The 17457-nt window shown below is 46.4% G+C and overlaps 2 long non-coding RNA genes across 2 annotated transcripts in view; both read left to right on the top strand.

Moving 5' to 3' along the window:
- LOC119383895 (uncharacterized) overlaps positions 1 to 16594 on the top strand; it is a 46002-nt gene extending 29408 nt beyond the window's left edge. Inside the window, exon 3 of the long non-coding RNA XR_007415196.1 lies at positions 16509 to 16594. This is a non-coding gene — a long non-coding RNA (uncharacterized LOC119383895). The remainder of the gene's footprint in view (positions 1 to 16508) is intronic.
- LOC119383897 (uncharacterized) lies at positions 8 to 16431 on the top strand. The gene is made up of 3 exons (XR_005181786.2): positions 8 to 240; positions 16125 to 16202; positions 16282 to 16431. It is a non-coding gene; the product is annotated as an uncharacterized LOC119383897 (long non-coding RNA).
- Positions 16595 to 17457: the final 863 nt, after the last annotated feature.

Genomic DNA, 17457 nt, shown 5'->3' with positions numbered 1-17457 from the left:
AGTGGTTTGTTTACGTTGTGCCACCGTAGTTAAGACGCGTCCCGGGCTCTCGCACCGTCACCGTGTGCAAGTTTTTCACGTCAGTCGTCCCTCTTATCGTAGGTAATCAACGTCCCCAGCCTACGTTTATGGTTTGCGCTTCTAAGAAGAGCTGCCGGACGGAGAACTTCGTCTCATTGTATCACCATGGCTGCCTATTGCTCTGCGCTCGGCTGTACCAGCACCGACGGCCGAGACGTTGTAAGTAGTGTTTGGGAACTTCCTACGCGAGAAAAACAAAACAAGAAAAAAACGAGCAGCTCAGTGGACAATCTGCAGGCTCCATCAGATTGTTTCCCCTGTAGTACAGTAGATGTGTAGCAGTGCTAGAAACGTTTACCTAGTCTCGTGAGCGCGCCGGCTGGGCAGAAAGCGTTTGCGATACAGGCGGCAGATGGCGCGGTAGCCCGCAGGCGAGCTTTATGTAGAGCGCGTGGAGCAGAACAGGAGACAGTGGAGCACTTGGTACTGTAATGCCAAAAACTCTCACCCCGCCCGCCGGAGGCCACTACTCTCCCTCAGGCACTGGCCCTGACGGACAGGAATGCAAAAGCCGTTGCCACCACAAAGACAAGGCTCCAACAGTGGTGGAAGTGGTGCCAGAAGTGAACTCTTTCGTGCCTTCGTTTTTTTTTCTTTCTTTTTGTCGTTCTTTTTCTTTCCTTTTTTTTCTTCATACCCAGGCTAGAACACACCATATGTGTCCACCCGCTACAAAGGGCAAAGCCACAAATCATCATCGAGCTTCGTTCGCGAGGGCGCGGGCCAGGGTTGCCATAGTGGCTACTTTTCGTCAAATTAGCGAATTTGAGAAGCCCGTGGCGACCTAAAATTGAGCATGGCGACATGGCGAATTTTTTTAGACTTTCGGCTTAGGTCTCGACTGAGTTTGCATTCTATGCTCATTGTCTTCCCACCGAATGATCGCCATTTTTTTTCTATTTTTCTTGGTTTTGGGCTCACCAGTAGAAGACGCACTTTACACGTAATCCAGTGCGTCCATTCTGTTTCTCGTGTGGATCGCCTCAGTTAATCTAGATCGCGGAGGTACTGGTGCCTGCCCCAGCAAACTCCCAGCAAAATGTAACTCAGCGGATTGCTTTGCGTGCCGTGAGGCGGTGGTGTTCTTCAGGTGCTTTAAAGGAGTACTGACACGATTTTGAAGTGCAGCAAAACGGACTTTTTCGGTTTCCTTGGCATGTAGTGTTAACGCTCTCCCCACACCGCATCCGGGAAACGCGTATAAATATTTAAGTTTGATTTTAAAGTTTTCATCTCCCAGCATCTGCAAGGCAGCTTCACCGCATGGAGAGCCCTATGACGTTTCAAGTCGGCTCACTTGGTTTGCGAAATCTGGGTTCTGCATGCAGCCTAAATCACAGAAATCGCTGTCGGAGACACTGGACGACAGTTCACTCATCATGAACCACGTTCGACTGACAGCAAAGGACAGCAGGTGCATATTTCGTCGGTTGCAGTCTGCCCGTGACGTCACGGGCAGACTTGACACGTCACTATGAAGCCGCCCTCTCGAAACCGAAACCGAAACTGCTGGTTGAAAGAAGCGGTATTAAAAATATAAGCAATGCATCCCCAGGCACCACGACACTCTTTTTAGGGTTCTCGACACCCGTGCTTTTCATTTAGAGCAACAACCCGAAAAATTTTTTAAATTCATGTCAGTACTCCTTTAAGCTTCTCTCAAGTTTCGCTTCCAAAGTGGCTAGACGACGGGTAGGCCGTGTGTTCAGACCATAGCTCCAACGTTTCTGAACAGCTTGTCGAATTCGTCACTGCTGCAGTACCCCCCTATTTCTGCATGTATATCATTTTATTAACATACTTTTCTGGCAGACCAAGAAGTCGGCTTCTCTGGGCAGCCTTCAGAAACTGCACCGAAGCGAACGTGTAGTGTAAGCTTGACCGCGCAGAAATCGTGGTGCGGGCACTGTAAAGGTCACGCAGTACTTTCGATGAAGTTATTTCCGTTGCTTTTAATTAAGTTGTTCGATTATTGGACGTATGATTGCACTGCAATGATATTGTTTAATTTATCTGAAGGAATTCAGGCTGCGCACGCCATCTCTCTCTTTTTGAAGCGACTGCTTCCCTCTGTATTCGCTTCAACTGAAACTAACGTACCTTTTTCAAGCAATCCCAGAACCCCCGCGGGCGCGCGAGGTACTATGGGAAAAGTGTGTACGGCGAGCCCGCCGGCTGCTCCGTTAGCTCCGTCGCTCGCTGCTCGTTGGCGCCGTGGGAGCACCAAACGAAAAAAAAAAAAAACGCGTCGCCGCTGGTTGACTATTATTAAATTCTAAATACTACGCATGTCTGAACGCACCTGCATGTATCTCTACGCATGAAATGCGAAAGGAATGATGCAGTACGTCAGTGTAGGTATTACCGAGCGGATGTATACCGGATGCAGCAGTCAAGCGGCATGCGAGTTATCACGTGCCGATACATGCAGTCAAAACGTGCTTTCGTGAGCGATGTGAGCTGGAACACCGAATTCGTATTTATTCAATGATTACTTGTTCACAGGCCGCTATGGCATTTAATGCCATAGCGGCTCGTGATCGGGTTTAACCAAACTGTAGAGAGGTGTTACAGTGTTCAGGTATACAGATGATAATTTGATTTTAATTGACAAGTCACGCGCTGTACAAAGAAGTGAGCACATTCTAAGCGTGTTTAAAGAAAAAAGGATGGGACTATAATTCACTTGCAAGATGTCTTGCTCTGATAATTTGCAGTTTCTTGATACATGCTTTTAAGTTTCACTGCGGAGCATGTTCGCGCGCAGTATAGCACGCGTTCAGCGAAATGGGTGTTTAATTTCGCGTCGGCGCATTCAAATATTGTTAAACGAGGAATTGTGATGTCATGATTACGCACGGCATTGGAAAAAAAGAAAAAAACCTTGCGTACATAAGATGAGCAGTAGTTTCCAGCTGCAAAGTGATCAAAGAGGCAGGGTATCCTGCGTATCGTTGTATCGGTTTGCGAAAATCTGTCCGCATGGCAAAGAAAGATTAACACGGTCGCCCTCCATCCGTAAATAATGAAGAAACTAGAAATATTGCAGTTATTCCACATACGTATAAGAAGTCGCATGGCCTGAAGAACGTAGGGAAGCGATGTGGGGGTGAAGGTTCTGTTTGCCGCCCCAAATAAGCTTAGTCCATTAAGGTCGCAGGGGTCTGTGGTGGGCAAAGGAAAATGCGGTCAGAGGCATGCCAATTGTTTTGTAAATTGTTTAGGAGTTAACCGCAAATTTCTCTTTCGTGAGTCCACATGTGCGTCGGCCAGGCTGGTCGATGTATTAATACGCGCCTCAGCGAGCATCGAAATTCATTGAATGGAGCCGTCTCATCTCGCATCGCTATGTCAGTCATGAAAATGTAATCCCACCTTCGAAAGCACAGTAATTTTGTACCATCAAACTAATCAGACAACGCGAGAAATTTCGGAGGCATATCATGTCACAAATAACGCCACATTTGTGTCTGTCAAGCTTCTCAGTCGTTACAAGACAAGGAATTCAGCTTTATTAATCGACTGTAAGCATGCGCCTTGGTTGTTTGATTTTTTGTGCCTCTTTATGACACACGCGACGCGCCCCCATTTTTGTATATATGCTTTTTTTTTGGCGCGTGCAATAAACTTACAGTTGTGTGTGGGCGCTGGTTTGTGCATTTCCTTCCTTAGTACTGCTCCTTTCATTTCTCGCTCTAAGTATTATTGCAACCTGTAGTTACAGCACCAACGAAGGTTAGTAAGCACTTATGGTTCGTTACATATATGGTGCGAGCGACGCAATCTATGTATCTCATTTCCCCGAATGCCGACTAGATAGTGTACTCTTTAAATATCAGAACCTCACACTGTACTCGGTGACAGCGTCGATGGACGTTGATTCCAAATGCATCCGCGAATCATAGACCGCTCCTGCACTTCATAGGCAACCGTGTTTTTTTTTTTTTCATTTATGCCGTAAGGCGCATTGGCGCCCAAAAAATAAATAGATAAATGAAAAGTGACGCTTCTGAGCCGCTCTAGTCCAACAGTGGGACAGACGGAAATCGTCGAGGGGCCGTCGCAGCTAAATACTGAAGTTCATGATTGAATTGCGCAGTAACATGTTGCACCTTGCCAAATTCACTATGTCTAAGAAGTCCTGGCACGGCGCAAGCGGAAAGCTACAGCGCGAGACCCGCGCGCTCGTCGAGGTGGCTGCTGCGGCGTACACACATTTCCCATGACCGCTTGCGCGCTCGTTGGTGGCGCTCGTGTGGTTGAAAAAGATATATTCCACCACAAGCTTTTGGCATGAGGCGCTAGCATTCAGGGACGCTGCTAGTGTATGCTCTCTCAGCGCTCGCCATTAGAGCCATCAGGATCCTGACACTTCCGATCTCAAATGTCGAAGTGGAAAGAGTCTTTTCTTATGTAACCTTGACTATCACGGAACTTCGCAATAAGATGAAGCTGGAGCTTTTGGAGTTGATCTTAGGGATGAAATCTGGCCTTCGTTTGCAGCAAAAGGCGTCGACAAACTATGCTGTTTCGGTGGAAGTTCTTCGCCAAATGAGGGCGAATCATCCTGGGCCTTCCAGCATTTACCAATGGTGTCCCTTCCGTGATACCCGGGAAGTGCGTCGGGGTCAAGTACCTCGGGATATTTATGGCCAAAAGGCGGATGCGTGGCGTGTGTGCAATAAAAAATTATTTACTCAGGTATTTTTCGCTGTTCTCGGCGAGCATATGTAGTAAAAACAATCGCTATATACCATTTTACATTCTTTCATTTAAGTTACTATAAGAAATGGGCAGTGGCGCCCGGTATCATATTAATTCGTACTCAAAAGGTATAAGGATGACTAATGATTGGTTCCTTTAAACTTCTGTCGTATTACCTTCAATAAAGCTTTTAATTCATGTATGCGGACATGAAGCTGTCTACAAACAACGCTGTCGCGCTTCTCACACGAGGTTCACCCCACTTTCACCTTTACAACGAGTGGACTGCGATGGAAGGATATCATGAGCGTTCAATTCATAACGGCACGTAACCCTTGCGCGAACAAGCCTATCTCACGGCTAGTCGGAGAACCAGACGCCCCAAGCACTCCCATGGTAAAGCTGGCAATGCCACTGCGCATTAGATAACGTCAGTATAATTTAGGAGTTATGGATGGTACTGTATTCTACAGCTACACATAATTATCAATTTTTATTACTCGGCATGCCACACATATCTAGACTGGCGACCTCTGGCGACTTTTTGCTCGTCGTTTGGCGACATTTACTGTCAAGTCAGTGGCAACCCTGGCGCGGTCTGCCGCTCTTTTCGGAGAAACGAAGCTTTATGACTGAGGTGCAAGCTCGTTGCGTTCGGCAAATTTCGTGCTAATATATTGTGATAGCAGTAATAAAAAAAACGCGTGAGTTTGTCGGGGTACGTTAGCTTTTGCAAGTCGCATGCTGGCGCCGAGCATTGATTGAACGCAGAAACCATCGAGCTGTAAGAGTTTAGGAATAGAGAGTGCACAGTTTTTTTTTTTTTTGTTAAACCATGACGATTGCAACAAGTGCTTAGAGAGATAATGCGCCTGAGCGGTTCTTTTATTACTGGCACTCTGACATTTTTCAGTCGTTCTCCCGTTTCGAAGCCGCGTGCGTTCTTATTGCGCGACTTTGTGAAAAAGTGTCTATATATAACTGGTGAGTGCACACTACTTTATACGGTCCCCGTTAAGCCTTCGCCTGTGTGCCGTGCAGCCGAATATCCTTCTAGTTCACAGCCAAAAAATGGAAAGTTGCAACAAACTCTCAGTTAATTAGCTAAATCTGATTTATATTGCGCGAAGCCGACTTAAATAAGCGCTAAAAGCCGAAAAAGCAGCAATATTCATTGCATCTTCTGAAAAGCGAGCCTCGCCCAAAAAATTTTTACGCCTGCAAAAAAAAATTAAGTCATAACACCGCACATCCTTCAGGCTTGGCACCGCTAGTGCGAAGCTGCCGTAATCTCCTTTCTCTCTTTCTATTTTGGCCTCTCTCCTCCTTTCCCACCGCCTCACATCGCCTCTCCTCACCCTGACGTTTATTTCCCACCCTTTGCTGTGCTACATTGTACTATCGGCGTCGAATGAAACCTAAACAGCGGCAAGTATTCGCAGTGGTATACAGTGCACGCCCTCCAGTCATCACCATTGACAGGCTCGCGCATCCGGTTCGCCAGCACTGCGCATATGTGCGCGCCTGTCCATGGTGATAACTGGACGGCGCGCACTATACCATTGCCAATGCTTGCCGCTGTTCAGGTTTCATTTGACGCCGATAGTACATGACTATGCTATGGTGTGCCCTCTCACCTCCTCCTCTCCCTCCTCACATCAGCCGTCACCCTTACTCTTTTTCCCCATATACTTGCTAAACTATAGACCTTTTCTTTGCGTGGGCGCCGCCATATTGCCTAGCGGACGGCGCCGTCTCTGGTCTGGCAACCCACTGGCATGTGCAGAGCTCTGCGTTTGTGTGGAAAGTATGCGTGCAGTTGCTGGTAGAGGTGCTGGTACATAAAAAACGATGCTGATGTTTACATGCCGGCGCTCTTCTTTTTCTTTTTTCTTTTGAGAGTCGTGTCATTGATAGGATTTCGGCGGCGATAAGTTGAAGATGGTTGGAAAATTTTCTTCTGTTGGCGAGGCACCAAGGGCGTCCGGCCTCGAGCCTACGATCGGCATCGGAGGTGAATCGTGTTTATTTTTTTTTATAACTTCATCTACCAGATGTACTCTTTTTGCGAAATTCTTACTGTCGTTCGCAAAATCTAAGCAGCAAAATTGGCAGTTATAGAAACACTAGACAAGCATAACGCGGTTTTTGTTTTGCGCTTAGAATAGAATTAACTAGGTTGTACATCACTGCGCGGCTTGTCGGGCACGGTTCTTGACCACGCAAAAACAAAAAAAAAAATTGTCTGCCTGAGGTAGTTCTACACACGAAGCGACACAACTTTCTTCTTCTATCTCTGTTTATTTTTCTTTCGTTTTTTTTTTACTGTTCGGCTTTTATATCACATATTGTATACGATACACATCGCTTTCTTACGGAAATGGTAACCTCACGAAAGGGATCTGTAGTGTTCAGTGAATATCACACATTGTATACGAATATACCGCTTTGTTACGGAAGTGGTAACCACACGACAAGGATCTGTAGTGTTCACTGAACACCACACATTGTATACGATACACACCGCTTTCCTACGGGAATGGTAACCTCACGACAAGGACCTGTAGTGTCTAGTGAATATCACACATTCTATACAATACATACCGCTTTCTTACGGAAATGGTAACCTCAGGAAAAGATCTGTAGTGTTCCGTGAACATCACACATTGTATACGATACACACCGCTTTCTTACGGAAGTGGTAACCTCACGAAAAGGATCTGTAGTGTTCACTGAACATCACACATTGTATACGACAGGCACGTAGCCAGGATTTTTTTTCGGGGGGGGGCCCAAGGCCTAATTGTTCGAAAGAAAGTATTTCCATGGCAAAAATAAAACAAAAGTTGCCCGGGAATATAGAAGGCTGGACGAATTTCGGGGGGGGCCCGGGCCCCCCGGGCCCCCCCTTTGCCTACGTGCCTGGTATACGATACACACCGCTTTCATTCGAAAGTGGTAACCTCACGACAAGGATATGTAGTGTTCAGTGAATATCGCACATTGTATACGATACACACCGGTTTCTTACGGAAGTGGTAACCTCACGAAAAAGATCTGTAGTGTTCAGTGAACATCACACATTGTATACGATACACACCGCTTTCTTACGGAAATGGTAACCTCAGGACAAGGGTATGTAGTGTTTAGTGAACATCGCACATTGCATACGATACACACCGCTTTCTTACGGAAATGATAACCTCACGAAAATCATCTGTAGTGTTCAGTGAATATCACACATTGTATACGATACATACCGCTTCCTTACGGAAGTGGGAACCTCACGAAGAAGATCTGTAGTGTTCCGTGAACATCACACATTGTATACGATACACACCGCTTTCTTACGGAAGTGGTAACCTCACGACAAGAGTCTGTAGTGTTCAGTGAATATCGCACATTGTATACGCTACACACCGCTTTCTTACGGAAATGGTAACCTCACGACAAGGGTCTGTAGTGTTCAGTGAACATCAAACATTGTATACGATACACACCGCTTTCTTATGGAAATGGTAACCTCACGACAAGGATTTGTAGTGTTCAGTGAATATCGCATATTGTATACGATACACATCGCTTTCTTACGGAAATGGTAAGCTCACGACAAGGATCTGTAGTGCTCACTGAATATCACACATTGTATACGATACACATCGCTTTCTTACGAAAATGGTAACCTCACGACAAGGATCTGTAGTGTTCAGTGAACATAACATATTGTATACGATACACACCGCTTTGTCACGGAAATGGTAGCCTCACGAAAAGGATCTGCAGTCTTCAGTGAATATCACACATTGTATACAATACATACCGCTTTCTTAAGGAAGTGGTAACCTCACGAAAGGATCTGTAGTGTTCAGTGAATATCACACCTTGTATACAATACATACCGCGTTCTTACGGAAGTGTTAACCTCACGACCAGGATCTGTAGTGTTCAGTGAACATCACACATTGTATACGATTCACACCGCTTTCTTACAGAAATAGTAACCTCACGAAAAGGATCTGTAGTGTTCAGGGAATATCACGCATTGCATACCATACATACCGCTTTCTTACGGAAGTGGTAACCTCACGACAAGGATCTGTAGCGTCCAGTGAACATCACACATTGTATACGATACACACCGCTTTCTTACGGAAATGGTGACCTCACGGAAAGGATCTGTAGTGTTCAGTGAATATCACAAATTGTATACAATACATACCGCTTTCATTCGAAAGTGGTAACCTCACGAGAAGGATATGTAGCGTTCAATGAATATCGCACATTGTATACGATACACACTGCTTTCTTACGTAAATGGTAACCTCACGAAAAGGATCTGTAGTGTTCAGTGAATATCATACATTGTATACAATACATACCGCTTTCGTACGGAAGTGGTAACCTGACGACAAGGGTATGTAGTGTTCAGTGAATATCGCACATTGTATACGATACACACCGCTTTCTTACGGAAATGGTAACCTCATGACAAGGATCTGAAGTGTTCAGTGAATGTTCGGCTTGACAAGGCCGGTGCATAGCAGAAATTGATGCCGGTTATGATGCCGGCTACCTACTGCGAAGTGAGGGATTTCTCATCCGTTCTAATACCGCTACATAAACTGCAGCGACCACCGTGTTGAGCCGAGCTACGAGGCTAATTGTTATATCTACCACATCATATGAAAATATAATAATAAAACGAAGCGAAAACAACCCAGGTGGCTACTCGAGTGGTGCTTAGATGTTTCGTGCTTTACCGGACAGGGCCGCACTTGACGCTTATGTTTGTTCGCCTATCTGGCCATAACCGATTGTCATTTGACTGTATGGAACACTGAGTATATAGTATATATTGCGGCACTTGCCGATTTACAACCTGTAAGGTAACACAAACGGTGTACCTTGAAGGGCCCGCAACCGCAAACATTCTGCGCTTGGAGATACACGTCGCATACTTATTCAGACAGCAGTTTCCCATGTTGCTGTAGTTGTTAGAACAACCAAAATGGCCGAGTCGATTCCTGTAGACCTTTCTCTGGCTGACATCGCAATAATAGAGAAGAAAATCCGCACGTCGACCTAAAACACGCAAAAATTGTTCGACAATGCCACTCATCCAAGCACCAGCCTGCACACACCGCGCCGTCGCGCACGAGCCAGAGAGGAGGAAAGCGGTAGTTGCGAGCCCGGTCCTGCTCGCCCGATGCAACGGTCTGCTACATCGTGCTTTACCTTCTCCTTATGAAATAGTAGCAGCACGATATTCTACACGGGGACACACAAAAGAAGCAACACGGACAAGCGCTGACTTTCAACTGAACTTTTATTGAACATGAAAGGAAAATATATACAGAAAAATTAAAAAAACAACAACATTAATGCATGACAGAATATGAAGGGATGATCACACGTGCTTTTCCAAAAAGGATAATTCTTTCGTCGACAAACAAACAGATGCTGTGCTGATGCATGATAAACCTTCTTGCGCAATATGGGCGGCTTCAATGATTTCGCGAGTGCGCTGGTCCTGATCTCTGCCGATGATTGTGGTTTGTTCGAACAGGGGAGTGCATCCGCAGGACGGCAATGAATAGCATTGCACACATTACTGTTGTGCTCTCAGGCGATCATTGATTCATGCGCATGGTTCGTACTCTGTTCCGCTGTTTGCGCTTGCTTTTTGCCTGTCTCAAGCTTCAGATGAATGACGAAAACGGCATCGATAATCTTCTATAGTAAAACGACAGAAAGCTGTACATTTTTTTCTTCACAGTCGTCAACGGTGCCCGCGCTCCGTAGTGCGCACTTTCAAATGGGTGATAAGGTTTGTTGTTATGTCGCGCTGCTAACCTCGGGGATGGGTCTGATCCAACCACAGCAGCCGCATTCAGACGGGTGAGAAAAGCAGCATGCCTCTGCTTAGATACCGGAACACGTTAAGAATTCGAGGCGGTCAAAATTAATCTGCAACGTGCCTCACAATAGTGTTGTAGTCTTGGCACGCGATCCCCCTTCACATTATTAGTTGCGTTGTGCACAGGCGATCCTTTAAAAAATATGATGGCTTCGCTTCCACAAGTGTCACATACATCGGACGCATCCGCGATCTGCGGACAGCGTTTTTGCCGGTGTGTCAAGCCCCGTTCACGATTACAAAAGCGCATGCAGTATTGAGTTTCGCAAAGTATCTCGAAAGCGCTCGCCTGAGGACACCGGCGCAGTTGTTGTGTTTGTTTTTTTGTGTACTCGCTCAGCCATCATGTTGTTTAGCTTCACGTTTTCCTCGCAATAATTTCAGGTCTTCATTTCACTACAAAAACAAGTTGAGGTTATTTGCGGAAACTTCTTATTGCTGTCAGATTGTGTCTTCATGCAGCATCGCAGCAACGGCGCTGTTACTCTTGTGTAAGTACTAGTTTAGATAGCCAAGTCGTACATTAATTTTCCTTGCGTTTGATATACCCTTCAGCATCATCAACCTTTATGTGGACATGACGTGCGATACCATTCATTGACTCATTGAGTCGAATGACGTTTAATTAATACGTGGGCCACCTCGCTGGGATCGAAACAGTTCAGAACGCTCATTGCGACTTTCAAGCGTTTGATTTGCAAACGATTTCTAGCAACAGTGCTCCCACGCGAATTGAACATTACCGCTTGTGACGCTGCGATTGATCGGATGAGCAGTTTATGCAGATCAGGGTATAGGGCCACATAATCCCAGACTAGTGTTGAGAAGAAATTTTACATAATCCAAGTATATAGTAACACCTCAGCATTTCCGAAACCATTGTGTGTGTGGCAGTATTATTTTGTTTAATGTTCTGGGTGTATTATGTGGTTCTTTATGACAGACAGATTAATCTAAAATCTCATATAGCAGAAAGCGCAATTCTGTCAAATCCCCTAGATAATCTGCAAATGCAGACATAACTTGTACGATAAACCACAATGTAGTTAGGGAATTGAAAACGTCCTAATTTGTTTGTAATTCTTCGGGATGCATGTTCTAACCGTGGAGTCTATGCCAAGTTGTAATGAAGAGATAGCACCATTAGCGTAAATTTTATTAGCAGCGATGTCTTGGAGTACGCGGTGAAAACAACGAATGTCTTGCTCTCGTGCATCACCATTTTCACAGTGAATCTTCCGTTCGGACGGGAATTTGCCCACTATATACTATATTATCCAAACTTTCTACAGCTTACTTAACTTTCGCTAATAGTGTAAACTTCCACCTTCTACCTTGGGAGATTCGCCTCGCAAGAATGAGCAGTAATCACCGCCGTATCGCGAAAGAGTGGGCACGCGGTGGGCGCAGAAAAAGGCGATCCTCGGCCGCGGAGCAAGCGAGTCCTTGCCGTGACGTCACATCCCTGTGACAGCCGCGCCGCCAGGGTTCGTTCTCGGAGCTACTTGGCACATACCCGCTTTCTCTGGCGCATACCCGCCGAGTTTTCTTACCTCCATCTTAAACAGTAGGGATGGTCGATTAAAATGTTTAATCGATTAATCGTTAATCGTTCGTCGATTTAGCCTTTCATCGATTAATCGCTTTCGATGTCACGTTTTAATCGATTAATCGTCATTTATGGTTCCTTTAAAAAGGATATATGATTATTTGAGAGGCACTGTTTCTGTTTGATCTCCACCGAAGTATTTCTATCATACGCGCTTGAGATCACATGTGAGCATTAGCGCCTTCGAGAAAATTCGCACTTTCGCCCAATGGTCACAGGGGGGCCGTCGTCTTTGGGTAATGTCACGGATTGAAAGATCTGTGGCCATTATCTATGGACGATTCGGCAGCAAGTCGTATTTCCTCGAAGGGTGCCTACTCGAGCGCACCGAAATCGGAGGCGCTTTCGGCGACCACACTGGTCGAAAAGTCGCGCCGGCAACATGCAGCGTGGCAGAGGGTGAGGAAATACCGAGAAAGGTAGAACAGAGACGAGGAGGAAGACGAAGTAAATAAGACGCTCGCACTCGCAGGGACGGCATCTTTTCTCCGTTTGTCCGTTAGATATTGTAGAAGCCAATACTATAATTGTGGATTGACGTGATCTTTTCTTTGGTGTTACCCATGCGAGATTGCACAACACAGCAAACATACATACAGTTCAAACAGACCATCGGTACAGGCATCTGCGGGAAAGAGCGACTTGAGTTTTTTCCCTCCCGGTTAGAAGGAACGGCAGTTGCGCCAGTGTACTGCACAAGTTTCACCTCGTCTTGGCCTTAACTCTGCGCTACGCGCACGTCTTCAATCGTGAGTACAGCCGCGCAACTGTAATAATAAGAATAACAATAATTATTAGTAGAAGTAATAGACTTTTATTCAGCCAAATTCATTGGCCGAGGCATTTCGACCGCCTGCGCGACCAGTCCACGCTGTTCTTTCCCTTCGGTGCCGATCATTATTATTATCTGGTGTTTTTACATCCCAAAACCACGGTACGAATATGAGAGACGCCGCGGTAAGTTATCTTTTCGTCCACTTTACTTCTTTCACATTTACATCATAATTACTACAAAATAACATCCCCTACACTTTCCTTGGCTTTCTGGTCTGTTAGTTTTCATTAGAACATATTGTATTATCGGAACTGTCCTCCTTTCGCGTCACAGCAAGAAGATGAGAACTGTTAGGCTGGCTGACATGGAGTGCAAGCGTTAGCTGAAAGCTGGTCTGTTAGACCATTTTCATAATCCACGAGTGCGTTTCCTTGCCGTGCATATTCGCCCAACTAATGGCGGCACCTGCTGTGCTTCAAGTGGAGACGAGGTCGTAGTTGCACGTGCTGGGGTTTGTCTATTATGCATGTCTATGTCAAGAGAGCTGCTGAGCCTACATTTGCCGCGTCATAGAGCAAGCAAACTGCGCTTGAACACGCTGTTGCAGAAGGGACTAACTCCAATTAAAGGGGGCTAACTGCACCGCAGGAAAGCCAGCTTTACAATCATGAAAAGGGTATATGTATATACGCTATAAGGCGAACAGTTGGGCTAGTTGGTATATAGCATAATAAAGAATGATTATTAGCGTCCTTGACCCCTTTACGCTAGTAACCACGTCCTAATATATATATATATATAATATATATTATATATATATATATATATATATATATATATAGATTATATAACCACGTCCCAGCATCATACTTCATCACTATTTTTCACCCGTTGCGTTTTCCCCAGCACAGTGCAGCAGGCCGGGGCGTACTAGCTCAGGCTACCTTCTATGTCTTCTAATATATTGTCTCTCATTCATTGGTGAACAATAATCGTCTAGGATTTGCTAAGGAGTAAAATAGCCGGTAACGGCAATAGGTTACGCACCAGTCACTCAAGACAATAAGTGACAACGTGCATATCACTAAACGAGTGATGTAGGACTTCTTGACCACTGTTATAGTGTAGTTAAACAAGAAAAATTGAAAACCTTATAGGTAAATAATATGTGGGATTTTACGTCCCAAGACCATGATATGATGATGAGGGATGCCGAACTGAAGGTATCCGGCAATCCTGAACTTGTGGTGTTCTTTAACGTGCACTGACATCGCACAAAACACGGGCCTCTACCATTTCGCCTCCACCGAAATGCGAACGCCGAGGCCGGGTTCGAACCAGCGACCTTCGGGTCACCAGCCGAGCGCCATAACCACTGATCCAGCACGGCGGACCTGAGAGTTAAAGTACCCAAAAAAGTTGTTATTGACACTGCAGGCTAAGAAAATCGCTACTTAAACAGCAAGACGATCCGTTCGCACGTCTGAAATATGCAGAAAACAACAGACTTCACTGTTGAGCTTTCACGTACCGCCTTGCTGCTTTCATCCAATAAAGCCATAGCGCTGAAAACAAAGGGAAAACAAAGGGAAAACAAAGGAAGAGGTCCTGCCAAGAGGACTCAGCATTTTGAACGAATACGAATTACCAACAGTCCATCCTTTTGAAACATAAGAATCGCTTATGTAACTGAAGAGCGACCTGATTTTCAAGATAAGATACGCGTGTTGCCGTAATCGATTAATCGGAGAGCTTTATTCGATTAATTCGATTAATCGAAAGACGGAAATCGATGACGATAATTCAATTAACGGTGCTTCTTTAATCGATTAATCGTTCATCGATTTTACCAACCCTATTAAACAGCTCCGCAGTTGAAAATCCACGCAGAATCTCGTTTGAAAGTTGCCTAGGTGATGCGTAAGCGTTGAGATGTAGGAAGCGGCCGTCCCTGGAGTGCTGTTCGTGGGCGGCAACGGCATGGCTACCCACCTCGTGCGATACCGCTGTGAGGTGTACTGGTGGCGCCACATGCGGCGAGCTGTAGCGAAAACCAGATCCGCGAGGCTCATAAAAGATTGGCGCAAAGCATCCGCTCGTCCCCATTTTTGTAAAACCGGAACAGGCAGGTTTGAGGGCCCTAAGTGCTCACCACCGAGCTGCATTCCCTCCTTGCCGGTGGCGTCCAAGTCTCCCTGCTTTCGGTCCCATCTCACATGGGAGTCCAGGGAAATGAGCAGGCAGACGCGCCGGCAAAAGAAGGGCATCACACCACCGCAGCTGTCTGTTATGCTGTGGTCGCCTCTGACTATTCGAGGAACACCTTGAGGGCGCTGCTCAGTTGCCACGCAGACGTGCACGTAGCCAGGCAGAAACCACCGACCCGGCTGCCTGACGTGGCTCTCTCCAAGAGGTCCCTCCTCCTGCGGCTCGGCGTCATCGCCTTGCATAGCCTCGTCACGTGCCTGCACTGCATTCTGGGCAGATAAAACTGTCGAACACCTCTTGTGTGTATGCCCCGCGTTTCATGCTGAACGAGTCGCCTTGAAAGCCGCACTTCGTGGCCAAGGTCTACCCGCGTACGTAGAGGGACCTCGTCTTTCCTGCCCATTGTCACACCCAGGTCTTCAATGTGGCTCTTCGCTTCGTGGGAGACACTGGACTGGACAACCGGCCAGAAGCCGCCCACCGCTTCCTCGGCCAAAGACACCACTCTCCGCTTCCAATCTATATTTCCCTCTACCCATTCACCTGCAGATGCTGAAACGTGTTCCCATTTAGGGTTGCATAAATAGCGTATTTTTCTGTCCTCAACGCCTCCTCCTCTTCGAGGTGTTGGTTAATCGGTGCGACACATTGTCGAACAACGAAAGCATGAACCTAACCCAAAACGCACAAGCTTCAGTGGTGGTTTCGGAGAGGGTGCATATCATTTTAAACACGTCTGAAAAGTATCCATCTTAATAATTGACATACATACCCGTTTTGTGTCAGTACCCGTATGTGTCAGTAACCCATCTTTTCATATCCTGTTGCAGATTTTTGGACCGCTGCTCTCTGAAGACGGAACAATCGGGCCCACGCCAAAACCAAGTCTTTTTAGCAAAAGAGATAATGTAAGAAGGCTTTCATTTCTTTTCTCGGCAATGATCTTGAGCGTTACCACTCGCAACAACGCAAGCCGATTTATTTCAGGGTGACATCGCAGCAGAGCCAGTACATCAGGCAGCACCGAGACTGGTTTGTGAGTTGGAACAGCTGGTAGGAACGTCATCAGGGCCAGCGTGTGAGCCGGGCCGTGTCACCGATAAATCTGTTCAAGTGCGGCTACTAATCCACCACGAAGCATCAATCAAGCGGATGAAAAGGAAAATTCTGTCAACAAGTGCTACACAAACAGAGCCTAAGACCGTTTTCTTAAGGTATGTCTTCGCATTTGCCGTGAGATAAAAAAAGTGTTTTGCGGCAAGTGTTTTGCGGCAATGAATGATATAGCAGTAAATTGGAAGTTGTACCACGTTAGGCTGCCTGCTCACTTATGATCCATCTCACTTCGTCTACAAAACGCCGGCTTTGGGGTTGTTGTTAAACACGTCTTTATTTACGTTTTCACTCTTGGAGAGCGGCGTGAATGATCCGCGTTGGGATGGGGGAGAAAAATAAAGAGGGTGGGGGTGGGGGCGACTCAGTGAACTGAGGAAGCAACAATAATTAGCTCAACATCCTGTACCAACTGGCCCTTCACGAAACCCTTCTGCAACCATAATTGATGTGCGTTTTGCCAGCTGCTGCCTGGCTGTCACACCCTAGATGAAGACTGGTGCCAGTGGCTGGAGCCTCGGGTCATTCGGGCACTCGTGCAGCGACCGTCATAGCTCGTAGGCGGCCGCGGCGATGCTTCGCCCGGTGTTTTACGCGGTCCTGGAAAGAAGATGGTTGCCATTCAGGGCGATTAAGGCGTTGTCTGGGGTCCGAGTTCAGCGAGCAGTCTCAGATGAGATGTTTCAGGTCCGCCCCAGTGTTGCAGGGGCTGTAGACGTCAACGTCTAGGTCTCTAGGACACCAGGGTTAGGGCCTAGTGGCCCCTCCTCGACATTTAAGTAGGGGATCAGCCCCTCTCGGCAGGTTAACTATAGCACTGCGGCAGCCATTCGACAAGCTCTATATATACTCTGTGTGTGCGTGCGCGCGCGATATTTCTAATCGCGTCAAACTCTTAAAGGCGAAGAGGGGTGTCGGCGCTTTAGGGGACGAGAGGAAGTATGTCGAAGGTGTTGGATACTGCGAAGATATCGCTACAACGGTGTAACGTCGTGGTTGGGCTGTTATATCCCTGGGATAGTACCACTCGCTGTGTGTTTCAATTTCTTC

The sequence above is a fragment of the Rhipicephalus sanguineus genome, chromosome 2, assembly GCF_013339695.2.
Source record: "Rhipicephalus sanguineus isolate Rsan-2018 chromosome 2, BIME_Rsan_1.4, whole genome shotgun sequence".
In the NCBI taxonomy this organism is placed as follows: domain Eukaryota; kingdom Metazoa; phylum Arthropoda; class Arachnida; order Ixodida; family Ixodidae; genus Rhipicephalus; species Rhipicephalus sanguineus.
Note: the sequence above shows the minus strand (reverse complement) of the source record. Positions and strands in the feature narration are given on the sequence as shown.